General features: G+C 42.4%; 1 protein-coding gene across 1 annotated transcript in view; it reads left to right on the forward strand.

The window, feature by feature from the left end:
• LOC140476584 (putative transmembrane protein INAFM2) overlaps positions 1–8,416 on the forward strand; it is a 45,742-nt gene extending 37,326 nt beyond the window's left edge. Inside the window, exon 2 of the mRNA XM_072569401.1 lies at positions 7,367–8,416. The gene's annotated coding sequence lies outside the window, so the exon portion shown is untranslated. The remainder of the gene's footprint in view (positions 1–7,366) is intronic.
• The last annotated feature ends 1,299 nt before the right edge of the window (positions 8,417–9,715 follow it).

The raw sequence follows: 9,715 nt of genomic DNA on the forward strand, positions 1-9,715 counted from the left end.
GAGGAAACCCATGCAGACATAGGGAGAATGTGCAAACTCCACAAGACAGTTGCCCAAGGCGGGAATTGAACGCAGGTCTCTGACGCTGTGAGGCAGCAGTGCTAACCACTGTGCCACCGTGCTGCCCACTTTTGCTGCTTCAGTTATCAATGTTACAGAGGTGCCCTTTGGAAAACTGATGACTGCTTCTCCATCCAGGATATGGTCTGCAGCCTGTTAGCTTTAATGTGGCAGTGTTTCTGCCATGTTTCAATGTTGGTAATTCGTTAGTGGCAGGTTAGAATCTTGCTAAATCTTTGGATTTAGGATCATAGCGAAGTACATTATGGAAACACCCTTTGGTCCAACACGTCCATGCCGACTAGATATTTTAAATACATCCAGTCCCATTTGCCAGCATTTAGCCTATATCCCTCTAAATTCTTCCTACTCATGTATCCTATCACGTACACTACCGATTTTGGTGCATTCTGCAAACTTACTAACCATACCTCCTATTCAGCTGCTGATATATAGCACTGACCTATCACAATCATTTCTAGCTTTCCCCCTGGCCCGATGAAGGGTTAAACCTGAAATGTTTACTCTCTCTCCTCAGATGCTGTGTGACCTGCTGTGCTTTTTCCAGCACTGCTCTTTGACTGGCTTCTCCAGCATCTGCTGTCTTCACTATCTCGTAGTTTGTAGCTATAAAGCCCTTTTCTATTTATGAGGCATTGTCACTGCTGGAACATGTGACAGGTAGGGGCAATGGAGTCGTGGCATTGTCACTAAATTGCTAAACCCAGATCTGCTGGTAATGTCCTGGGTATCGGGTTCAAATCTCACTATAGCAGATAAAGTTGAATTCAATACAATCTGGAATTAAATGTTAAATTATGACCATGAAGCCATTATTGATTGTCACAAAATCCCATCTAGATAAAAGTGAGGACTGCAGATGTTCGAAATCAGGTTCGAGAGTGTGGTGCTGGAAAAGCACAACAGGTCAGGCAGCATCTGAGGAGCAAAAGAGTAGACGTTTCGGGCTTAATCTTTCATCAAGGCTCCATCTACTCAATAACCTCCGATTTCCCCACCCCCAACAACTCATCTTCACCATAGAACCCCAACCTAACCACTTAGCAGTAAAGGTGGCATGGTGGCTATTATATCCAGTTACTCATGGCAGAAGTTACACAACCACCTACTTCATATTTGAACATTTCTATAATAGAAACCTCGGTTCAGGATTCCGTTTGGTTCTACCAGCTAGTTCTGCCATTCAGTTAAATCACAGCCAATCATATTTGGCATTTTCAAATTTCCCACAGCCTCAGCAGCTTTTTGGGAGATGAGGCAGAGAATCTCACATTTCTCTCTCGAGTGAAAAAAGCTTCATGACCCTGAATGGCCTAGCTCTTAATTTGAAGTTATATGCACCACCCCTCTTCCCCCCACCCCCCCCCCCCCGTTCCAAAAGAGGTTTCTCTTTCATCAGATTCTTCAATCATGCGAAATATTAGATCCCCCCCAACCCAATCTTCTAAATTCAAACGGAATACTTATCTTCTTATTCTTTAACTACTTTAACCCCAGACATACCTAAAGATGAAGTGTTGACCTGGTCAAGCAACCAAATAGGTAGTCTGCATTTGGCCTATATATTCCCCCTAAATTTATATGCCAGACAACATTAACAACAAATGATAGACAGAGCTAAGCAATCCCATAACCTACGGATCAGATCTAAGCTCTGCTGTACTGCCACATCCAGTTGTGGACGGTGGTGGAGTATTAATCAGTTCACTGGAGGAAAAGGTGGTGGTGATGGAATGTCCTGTATGCTAAAAGCAGGACAAATCCAACCCCAGCCAATTACAGCCCATCAGCGTACACTCGATCATCAGTAAAATGATTGAAAGGTGTCACCAATAGTGCTATCAAACAGTATCTCCTCAGTGATACCCAGTTTGGGTTCCACCAGCTTGCTGGATGTTATTTCAGCAATTTTTTTCAGACATGGACAAATAAAAAGTTGCATGCCAGAGGCGAGGTGGTGGTGAGAGCCCTTGACATCAAGGAGCCCTAAAAAACCAATATCAATGGGGATCAGATGAAAACTCTTTTCTGGTTGGAGTTATGCCTGGCACATTGGAAGATGGAAAAGCACTGCAGGTCAGGCAGCATCCAAAAGGCTTTTGCCTGAAACGTCGATTTTCCTGCTCCTCGAATGCCGCCTGATCTGCAGTGCTTTTCCAGCACTATATTCTAGGTTCTAATCTCCAGCATCTGCAGTACTCACTTTTGCCACCTTGGAAGATGGTTGTGGTTGCTGGACATCAGTCATCTCAGCTCCAGGACATGTCTGCAGGAGTTCCACAGGGTAGTGTCATAGGCCCAACCATCTTAAGCTGCATCATCAATGAACTTCCCTCCATCATAAGATCAGAAGTGGGGAGGTTCACTGATGAATGCACAATGTCCAGCACCATTCACAACTTCTCAGATACTGAAGCAGTCCATGTTCGAATTTATCATCACCATCGCTGAAAGCCCCACATCCAAGGGGTTACCATTGACCATAAAGTGAACTGAACTATCCCTATATAAACTGTGATCACAATAGCAAGTCAGAGGCTGCAGTGATTAATTCATCCCGACTCTCAAAGCCTGTCTACCATTTACGAGGCATGAGCCGGGAGTGTAGTCAAATGTTATCCAGTTGCTAAATTAACAAGATGGACCACTTGTTTTTTCATCATCGCCACCAGTGAAGTACAGTAACAGCAATGTGTACCATTTACACAATGCACAGTAACAACTCACCAAGGCCCCTTAGACAGCATCTTCCAAATCCTTGACCACTACTGTCTCAAAGGATATAGGCAGCAGATATATCGGAACAGCATTTGCAAGCTCCCCTCCAAGCAACTCACTGTCTAGACTTGGAAATATATCGCTGTTCTTTCAGTGTCACTGGGTCAAATTTCTGCAACATTCTCCCTACCAGTTTACCTAAAACAAATCATCACTACCTTCTGAAGAGAAATGGGGTGGTCAACATATGTTGACATAGCACTGTAAACCCTTGTCTCAAGAGTAAATAACTAAACTTTCTAGATATTATGGAGGATTCCTTTGGTTTGGAAAATAGTGAATGTAACTTCTTTAATAAAAATGGGGGAAACAGGCCAATTAGCCTAACATCTGTAATAGGGAAAATATCAGAGGGTATTATTCAAAGATGTTAGGCAAGAATGTTTAAGAAAATTCAACAAAAGTCAATATTGTTCTGTGAAAGGAAAGTGTGTTCTTTGAAGAAGTAACTGTACTGTGGATAAAGGGGCTCTGGCTATAGTGTCTTTAGATTACCAGAAGACAGTTGATGAGGTACCACGTCAAAGGTTATTGTGAAAAAAACTCTTAGTATGGAGCACAATATAGTGGCACAGATAAATAATTGGAGAAGGAAACAGTGTGTTCAGTAATTTTCTGGTTGGAAAGATTTTAATGTGTGTGCCACAGGGATTGGGCTGGGTTTCAACTTCTTACAAGTCATTTAAAAGGAACCAAAGGCAGGGTTGCTATATTTTATGTTAACCCAAAGTAGGAAAGTAAGTTGTGAAGAGGACATAATCCATCTGTAACACTTGTAGTTACATTTAAGTGAATGGGTAAAGATTTGGGAAATGGACTATAATGTGGGAAAGTTTGAAATTGTTTGTTTTGGCAGGAGAAATGAAATAAAGAATATTATGAAAATAGAGTTATCACAGAGCTCTAACTTGTACAAGGATCTGGCATCCGACTGCATGATTTGCAAAAGGTTAGGAAAGGGGATATTCAGGTACAGCAAGTTGGTAGAAAGTCTTAATAGTATATTACCACTTACGATAAAGAAAATTGAATACAAAAGTAGGGAGGCTATGCTCCAGTAATACAGAGCATTGTTGTGATCAAATCTGGAGTACGGTGTACAGTATTGGTCGTCTTATTTGAGCTAGGATATAAATGGGTTGGACACAGTTCAGAGAAAACTTGCCAGACTAATACCTGCAATGAGTTGTCTTATGAGAAGTGGTTGGACAGGCTAGGCCTGTAGTTTAGAAAAGATGAGCTGATTGAAAAACAAGATCCCAAAGGGTCTTGACATGGTGGATCTGGAAAGGATGTTTACTCTTGCTGAACAATCTAGAACAAAGGGTCACTGTTTAAAAATAAGAGCTTGCCCAAAAGGAAGCAGAGTCTGAATGTTTTAAGACAGCGACAAGTTCTTCATGTGCAAGGAAGTGAAAGTTTGAGTGTAGACGGGAATGTGGATTTGAAATTGCAGTCAGATCAGTCATGGTCTTATTGAATGGTGGGCGTAGGCTGGAGATGCTGGGTGGGCCTACTTGTGCTCCTAACTCATATGTTCATAATGTCCATAACGTAGGAAGTCCACACAGCAAACTCACATACAAAAGTGTGACCAGTCATCTGTTTGAGGGATAACTATTGACCAGACTACTAGAGAGAATACCCTTGTTCTTTTTTGAAATCCTTGAGTGAAATTGTTTACAGCCACAAGAGCAGAAAAAGGATCTGATTCATTGACTCCTCATTGACACGTGATAACTCCAACAGTACACCCAGTACTGCACTCTGAATGTTCCCCAAGGTTTTGTGCTCATGTGTCTGGGTTGAATTTGAACCTACAGAGGAACCTTGATTATCTGGCATTCAATTATCCAAATTTCGGATTATCTGGCAAGATCGCAAGGTCCCCATGCTTGGCTAAACTATGTTATCCAGCATTCGATTAACTTTGTCCTTCAGATAAATGAGGTTCCTCTGTACAAACTTTTGTTCCAAATGAGTGCAGTACCAAATAAATCTTAAATGATATCCAGCAGGAAACCTGATAATACCCGACCGTGTCTAATTTATAGCTTGACTCTGCTTTTAAACACATTAAATTTGAATTGCTTATCATTCTATCAAAACAGCAATTTGACCTTGTGTAGCAGAGAATGATAACAATTGATGGGGAACATTTTCCATAGCTTAAGAAGTTAAGCAAGTTTATCTACAGAATGCATTCAGACAAGACAGATCATGTTTGTAAAAGTGAAAAACAACTACAATAAGGTTACTTAAGTGAAATTTCAAGATACTGGGGGAAAATGGGAGCAGAAGAGTACACTCAAAAGCTAGAAGTTGCAGAAACATACATCACTTTCCCAAGGTGCTTTGCCTAATTGACTTGAAATGCATAAAAGTGGATAAATCCCCAGGACCTGATCAGGTGTACCCTAGAACTCTGTGGAAAGCTAGAAAGTGATTGATGGCCCCTTGCTGAAATATTTGTATCATCGATAGTCACAGGTGAGGTGGACTGGAGGTTAGCTAATGTGGTGCCACTATTTAAGAAAGGTGGTAAGGACAAGACAGGGAACAATAGACTGGTGAACCTGACATTGGTAGGCAAGTTGTTAGAAATAATCCTGTGGGATAGGATGTACGTGTAATTGGAAAGGCAAGGTTTGATTAGGGATCGTCAACGTGGCTTTGTGCGTGGGAAATCATGTCTCACAAACTAGATTGAGTTTTTTGAAGAAGTAACAAAGGAGGATTGACGAGGGCCGAGCAAGTAGACGTGATCTATATGGACTTCAGTAAGGCGTTTGACAAGTTCCCCACGGGAGACTGGTTAGCAAGGTTAGAGCTCATGGAATACAGGGAGAACAGCCATTTGGACCAAGAGCTGGCTGAAAGGTAGAAGACAGAGGATGGTGGTGGAGGGTTGTTTTTCAGACTGTAGGCCTGTGACTAGTGGAGTGCCACAAGGATGGGTGTTGGGTCCACTAATTTTCATCATTTATATAAATTATTTAGATGTAAGCTTGAGAGGTCTAGTTAGTAAGGGTGGCACGGTGGCACAGTGGTTAGCACTGCTGCCTCACAGCGCCAGGGACCCGGGTTCAATTCCCGACTCGGGCGACTGACTGTGTGGAGTTTGCACGTTCTCCCTGTGTCTGCGTGGGTTTCCTCCGGGTGCTCCGGTTTCCTCCCACAGTCCAAAGACGTGCAGGTCAGGTGAATTGGCCATGCTAAATTGCCCGTAGTGTTAGGTAAAGGGGTAAATGTAGGGGAATGGGTGCGCTTCGGCGGGTCGGTGTGGACTTGTTGGGCTGAAGGGCCTGTTTCTACACTGTAAGTAATCTAATCTAAATTTGCAGATGATACCAAAACTAGAGATGTAGTGGACAGCGAAAAAGGTTACCTTTGATTACAATGGGATCTTGACCAGATGGGCCAATGGGCTGAGGAGTGGCAGATGGGGTTTAATTTAGATAAATGCAAGGTGCTGCATTTTGGGAAAGCAAATCTTGGCAGGACTTATACACTTAATGGTAATGTCCTAGGGAGTGTTGCTGAACAAAGAGACCTTGGAGTGCAGGTACTTAGCTCGTTGAAAGTAGAGTCGCCGGTAGATAGGATAGTGAAGGAGGTGTTTGGTATGCTTTTGTTTATTGGTCACAGTATTGAGTACACGAATTGGGAGGACATGTTGCAGCTGTACAGGACATTGGTTTGGCTACTTTTGTAATATTGTGAGAAATTCTGGTCTCTTTCCTATTGGAAGGATGTTGTGAAACTCGAAAGGGTTCAGAAAAGATTTATAAGGATGTTGCCAGGGTTGGAGGATTTCAACTATCGGGAGAGGTTGAATAGGCTGGGGCTGTTTTCCCTGGAGCATTGTAGGCTGAGGGGTGACATTATAGAGGTTTATAAAATCATGAGGGCCATGGATAGGATAAATAGGCAAGTTCTTTTCCCTGGGGTGGGGGAGTCCAGAACTAGTGGGCATAGGTTTAGGGTGAGAGGGGAAAGATATTAAAGAGACCTAAGGGACAACATTTTTACGCAGAGGGTGGTATGTGTGCTGAACTGCTAGAGGAGGTGTTGGAGGCTAGTACAATTGCAACATTTAAAAGGCATGTGGATGGGTATATGATTAGGAAGGGTTTGGAGGGATGTGGGCAGGGTGCTGGCAGGTGGGACTATATTGGGTTGGGATATCTGGTTGTCATGGATGAGTTGGACCGAAGGATCTGTTTCTATGCTGTACATCTCTGTGACTCTTGAGACAACATACCACACTAGAATCTGCTGCTGACTCTGGGAAGATTATGAAAAAAAGATTGTCACTTGAATCATAAGATTCCAGCTATGCTTATAATATTTCTCATATGAATATTAACCAGTAGCAAAGTTCTGATAACTATCAGCAAAATATCACAGGTCGAGAATCACATTTGTTCATTGTAAAGTTGTACTTTTCTTCTTCAGTTGTAAATTTGAAAGGTGATAATGAAACTGCCTTTCTGCCTTTCTGCAGATGAACTCTCGACATCCCAGGATTGAGTTGCTGCATGATGCCATCACAGTTTCTTAGGACAATTAGAAAGGTTTCCGATGACGAGCAGAGACAATATTCTAATTGTGATAGAATTCAAGTCTACACAGGCGACTATGCTGCTGAGGAAAAGAAGACCAATACATCCAATCATCCATATGGATTGTCTCTGGACTATACCATGCCAGCTGTCTTTACCATAATGGACCTAAGATTCACTGACCAACATTCCAACCTTGTATCTGGGGAACATTAGAGGCAGCTCTGCAAAATGCCACAGCCTGCAGTCTAGTGCCATGACTATATTGTATAGCAGTGTATATTTAGTTGAATGGATATAGCAGACATATCTGAATTTGTCACCCATGTTCTCAGAAATGGCAGCTTCATATAGCAACTCAGAACAATTCCCGAGTCAAACTACTCAGTAAACACATGTAAAACCAGCAGGCCTCTGCTCTTGAGCTCCAGGATATGGCTATTCAGAGTCCTTGAACTCTCTGAAAGCCATTCTGCAGGGATTGCAAGCCAAAGCCTCCCCTACCCACCAAACTAGACCATCAACAAAGGGATGATCCTTTGATCCCATCAAAACATCATAGCTGATCCTATATCAACGTGGGAATAAAATATAGTTTACAGTATATTTCCTCGTAATATGTCCAAAACAGTGGATATTAAAATATTTATACATATTTATACTGAAGTATAGAGGTACTGAAGTGAACCTTTGTAAAGATATTGATTTCTTAGGGCTTTTTCTTTTTGTGACATTCTGCAGTGAGGTTGGCTACACTTATGTAGTGCGTGGAAATAAAACAAATATTTATTTACTTGTAAACTGTCTACTTAACTAAATAAGGTTAATTTTGTCACTGCGACAGCTGGAGTATTATCAGAAATAAATGGCAAGGTTTCTTGTCTATCTGCAAAATGCAAGCCTCAACATCAGGTTCACTCAAACATAAGATGACCTTCTCTTCCAGGTCCTGCTTTCATAAGTGTATTGATGCAGTAAAGAACTTTAGACTCTGTTGGATCTTGCATCTTCTTTTTCGTGCAAACTCCCTCCCCTTGGCTGATCTGTCCAATGTGGAGAAAATACATTCCTCTCTCGCTTTTACCAATGTAAGTAAAACTCTATTATTTTGTCATGCCTTAAGGATTTTTAAAAGGACATTACTGACTCCTGTCAGTCAGCGTCATTGTGCCCTCTCGTGATATACAATACTTTGAACTTTTCCGGTGAGGGCATGAAACAGTAATCAGTAGAGGAACATGTCAACTTTTTTTCTCAGCCAAGGGAAAGCCATCTTACCACGGTCTAAAGATTGAACTTGGGATCTTCCTAGGTGTTCTGCCACATACCAAGTAGCACGTGGGCGGCATGGTGGCACAGTGGTTAGCACTGTTGCCTCACAGCGCCAGAGACCCGGGTTCAATTCCCGCCCCAGGCGACTGACTGTGTGGAGTTTGCACGTTCTCCCCGTGTCTGCGTGGGTTTCCTCCGGGTGCTCCGGTTTCCTCCCACAGTCCAAAAATGTGCAGGTCAGGTGAATTCGCCATCCTAAATTGTCCGTAGTGTAGGTAAGGGGTAGACGTAGGGGTATGGGTGGGTTGCGCTTCGGCGGGGCGAAGGGCCTGTTTCCACACTGTAAGTAATCTAATAAATGCACAAAGAGTTGAGGTTGACCATTCAATTAAATCATTAGCCGATCTGATAATCAAGTCAACTTTCCTACCCTTTTTCCATAACCCTTGATTCCCTTTCTGATATATTCTGATTTCTGAACAACACTACAATCCTCTGCTGTGAAGCATTCCACAGATTTTCTACCTTAGGAAAAGAACTGGGATGGCCCCTTCTGCTGAGATAATACAATCCATTCCTGGACTCTTCCACAAGGGGAAACAAACTCTCTGTATTTACCCTGTCAGGTCCCCTCAGAATATTGTATGTTTCAATAAGGTCGCTTCTGAATTTCAATGAGTAGATGCTAAACTCACTGAACCTCTGAGTCATAGAGTATTGAAACAGACTCTTCAGTCCAACCGGTCCATACTGAACTAGTCCCACTTGCCTGCTCCTGGCCCATATTAGAACATAGATACATAGAAATGTACAGCACAGAACAGGCGCTTTGGCCCACTATGCTCTGCTGAGATTTAATCCTAATGTAAAATATAGTAACTTAAACTACGCACCCCTCAACTCACTGCTATCCATGTGCATGTTCAGCAGTCACTTAAATGTCCCCAATGACTCTGCTTTCACCACCACAGCTGGCAACGCATTCCATGCATTCACAATTCTCTGCGTAAAGAACCTAC

The sequence above is a fragment of the Chiloscyllium punctatum genome, chromosome 4 (genome assembly GCF_047496795.1).
Source record: "Chiloscyllium punctatum isolate Juve2018m chromosome 4, sChiPun1.3, whole genome shotgun sequence".
NCBI lineage: Eukaryota > Metazoa > Chordata > Chondrichthyes > Orectolobiformes > Hemiscylliidae > Chiloscyllium > Chiloscyllium punctatum.